The sequence below is a fragment of the Salvia miltiorrhiza genome, chromosome 5, assembly GCF_028751815.1.
Source record: "Salvia miltiorrhiza cultivar Shanhuang (shh) chromosome 5, IMPLAD_Smil_shh, whole genome shotgun sequence".
Taxonomy (NCBI): domain Eukaryota; kingdom Viridiplantae; phylum Streptophyta; class Magnoliopsida; order Lamiales; family Lamiaceae; genus Salvia; species Salvia miltiorrhiza.
Genome location: NC_080391.1, coordinates 3639433 through 3643656, shown reverse-complemented (window position 1 = coordinate 3643656; position 4224 = coordinate 3639433). Strand labels below are relative to the sequence as shown.

At 38.8% G+C, this 4224-nt stretch overlaps 1 pseudogene; it reads right to left on the bottom strand.

Annotated features, from left to right (window-relative positions):
- Positions 1-420: 420 nt before the first annotated feature.
- On the bottom strand, positions 421-2004 carry LOC130985200 (protein HEADING DATE 3A-like; annotated as a pseudogene).
- Between the last annotated feature and the right edge of the window lie 2220 nt (positions 2005-4224).

The following is a 4224-nucleotide window of genomic DNA, read 5'->3' as shown; positions in this document are numbered from 1 at the left end:
CCATAATTAAAAAATAATAATTTTTCTAACAGCCATTTAACGGTGTTAAAACGCGGGGGAAATTGGTTCGATTTTGCCGCGTTGAGGTAGTAAATAGCGCTTACCCTGACTATAGGTTCTGCACGCGATAGGGATGCCAACGATAGGGGGGAATTTGGTACTTAACCCTTTAAACTATATTAATGAAAAATCTTTCTTTGGTTTTTTATTTTCAGTTTTATATTTTTGGTTTTACTATATATTGCAAAATTTATTACGTACAATTATTCAACTCTAACAATATACTTTAATATGAAATTCATAGACCGTGTGCAATGCACGCTCTCTTCTAGGGTTTGATGAAGACATAATTGATGTAGGATCGTTACATCCTTCTTATATATGTGAAATGAATTAAGCACCGGAATTTTTGATCGTCCATTTTCCAAAATAAGTATGCATGCATTCATAACTTGTAATGGGATAAAGATTTCTCGTACACATATGAAATAACTCGAAAACGCACATCCGAGGTACTTGCTATGTATGTTAAGAACATTTAAATTATATATAAATGATGGGAGAGTGCGATAGGCGCACGTTTTATTTAATGCCACCTTTAGGAGAAAATGATTAGGCTCTCCGGCCGCCGGTGCCGTTTTCCCTGTGGCAGTTGAAGAAGAAGGCGGCGACGGGATCGCCGAGGTTGTACACCTGCGACAGCTGTCGCACGCTGAAGTTGTTCCGCCACTCCGGGGCGAGCAAGATCTGCCGCCGGGGCTGCCGGAACACTACCATCACAAGGCGGTGGATCCCCATTGCCGGCTGAGGGGGCTCATACGCCACCACCTCATTCCCTGCACACATATATATAATTATTAATTCAATTATAGAAATTATAATTAACCTACCTAGCTAGAGCTACCTATATATATATTTTTAATATAAGTACTTATATATATTGTATGTCGCTCACCGAAGTCAGGGCCAGTGCTTCCTGGGATGTCAATCACCAACCTATTTCCAATTTCACACACAAAATTATAACATAATCAATCTTCATGCGTCAAATGCCATTGTAAATAACGACATTGTATGTAGCGATGACACACTAGAAAAAATATATATATTCATCAACTATTTTTTGGTAAATTTAACTGCACCCCAACCCTCATTGTACTCCATCGAAATATATAGTTCCTTTCATTTTTAATTACACACATGCATACATTTAATATTTTTTGAAAAATATAATATATACAAATTATTTCCCCACATATTATTTTCATAAGCATTAAACAAGGTTATTTTAATTAAAGAAGGCTTTAACACAATTCAAATTAAGAAAGCATACATTAACTTATGAGGTTTCTTAAGATCTTGATGTCTCTTGATTTATTAATATAATTTCATGTACAAAGTTTCTTAGATTTCTAAACACTACACACACACATATATAGAGAGAGGGAGAGAGAGAGAGACCAGTGTAAATACTCCCTAAGGTAAGGATTTCCAGGACTTGGAGAATCAGCATCAACCAGGACCTTCAAAATTAAATAATCTTCATCGTGAAAACCCTAGAAATTAAATACACATATATGGAGCGTTTACTTTGAAGGATTAGCCGCGATAGATAAAAATAGACTAATCCCTTGTTTATTTTGGTGGATTGAAACTCCGGGATATCCCAAGACCGCCCTTCATTCTGATCCCACCGAAAGCGTGAGACGGGATAAATCCCACTCTTGTCTTGAGGATAAAAAAAAATACTCAATCAATCATACAAAGTAAACGCCCCGTATAAATGATCGATAGATGATACTTACAAGAGTGTGGAGAGTGCGGAAATCGTTACCGCCGATCTCAACCCTAGGGCGGGAGGCGACCTGAGAGGGGCGGAGGCGGTAGCCGTTTGCAGATAGTCCTACCATCAATGTTACTCGAAGCTCAGTGGTAGGGGTTGAAGGAGTCGATAACGTCTCCGATCACACGACTAACCGCTAGCGGATTCAAATCTCTCTGCATTTTTTTGTATCTGCTCACACCAACGTGGCACGACCTGCTCTTCCTTCTTCTCATTACACGCCTATTTGTTACTACTTTCTCAATCCAAGGATTTTTTTCGTGGCAGAGCATTGGGATTCTTTTCTTCCCACACAAAGTGCTTTGTCTTTTCCTTTCTTTTCTTTTTCTTTCTTTTTTTTTCTGATAAAAGCTAAGAAGAGAACTCGGTACATCGCTATTTCCTTACGCTTTTTCTTTATATTATATAATTTTCTCAACACTTAATAAATTACCATCTAATTATATACATATTCATTCTAATTTCAGGGATATATTCATAAGGGTCATATCGTCCAAATTAATTAGCTAGCCAAGTCTACTAGCTAGCTAGAGTTATTAAATTTCATTAATTTACTAAAGCCCTTTAATTAGCATTCGTTGGCTAATTGATTAGACATATATAAGTAATTTTCAAAATAAATAAAACTTTAGTTTTCTTGTGGGCCATGGGAATCGTATTCACATGCATGTGTCATAGATCAATAGCTATGCATCTTTTGCTATTTTATTCTTCCCACTTAGGATGATGAAAGTGACACATCTGCTATTTTTAGAGTGGTACGATATTAAATTAATTCTCAAGTCTAATTAGATCTTGCTTCCTGAATAGATCTAGAGCATTAAACTATTATTAACTCGCTCCGAGAGTAAGATTAATTAGATACCCTCCATCCCAATATTGAACTCCCTTATTTCTTTTTGAATGGTCCCATATAACTAATCTCCTTTCCTTTTTTAGCTATAATTAAGATACAATTAGCACATTTAATTAACTTTTATATTTTAATATTAGAAACCCAAACCTACCCCCCATCCACCCACGATTCAGCCACACTCTCTCTCTTCTCTTCACTCTCAAATCACGCCGCCCTCCTTAGGGTGAAAACCCTAACTCTGATTCTTCCCTCCGCCGTCCTTCTCCGATCTTAAGTCCGCCGTGATGCAGCCTTCCTTCGGTTGGAAGGAATACCTGAGCGACAAAGTTATTCCCGACACCGAAGACGATCGCTCGTTGTGGGGTGATCCGCCGCCGGTGTATTTTCCCTTCTCCATGTCGGAGACGTTGCCGACGTCGCCTGAGGAGTGTGGTGGTGGCGCGTCAGAGAGCGAGGAGCTCCGAGAGTATGTGGTAGATCGGAGTCCGACTCCTTCGTTCCGACCTCCGATTATCGAACGCCCTTGCCCCGCAAGGATGAAAAAGTATGTTTCTCCCCCTTCACCTCTGTGTTCGACTAATTCCTCTGAAATTGAGAAAGATATTGACCTTCTCTTATGAATCTTGGGGAAATGAATTTCTGAGCGAGCAAAACCCTAGATTTGGGGCAAAATCGGACCAATCGAAGGTTTTGGAGTTGAAATATGAGGAATCAAACGAATGGTGGCACACTGCATCGGAAGCCCACCTTAAACTGCTAGCCATTTTTTGCCCAATGATGTTTCGGGTGAGATATTCCATTTTGCCTTTGTTATGTGACTGGTATCTTTGTGTTAATTGATTGCATGCAAGGGTACTAGGGCTGTGTTGGTCAAGTTTATGCTGAAATGATGAAATAATGGACATACATCTATTATTTGGCCATCTATGATTTTTTAAAATCTATGAGATGTTGGGTGTATGGCTGTTGTTGCTCTGTATTGTTGGTGGTGGCTGTTGTATGCACTGTATTTATGGAGGAATTGGTTATTGTTGCTCTGTGTTGGTGTATGGCTGTTGTTGCTCTGTTTTTGGTTGGTGGTGGTTGTTGTGCAACTTGTTTATAAGTTGCCCACTACTTGAATTGTAGTGTTGGTAGCTACACAAGAGGGCATAATGAAATCCTTAATCCTTAGTAGAGTAGCTGTGTACATATTTTGTTTACATATTCTCCAAAAACAAAAAAGAGTGAGCAGCTTGATGTACACATTTACAAAATCATCAAAAAGTACAACCTTCCATCCTTGTCATTAGTCAAGTAACATTAGGGCATTGAACCGTGATTCAATGTCATCTAGTTGCTTCATGAACACCCAACCTCTGCATTAGGTCTTCAATGCCTTCCACTTCACCTTTTTATTTCAAATATGTTATGCTTTCACTCACAAGCTGTTGTGGAATTTCCAAACATAGTGGCAGCATCTCTTGTCTAATCAATGAGCCTTTCTTCATATGGGGTAGTTTGTAGCAATTCTGCCCCTTCACCT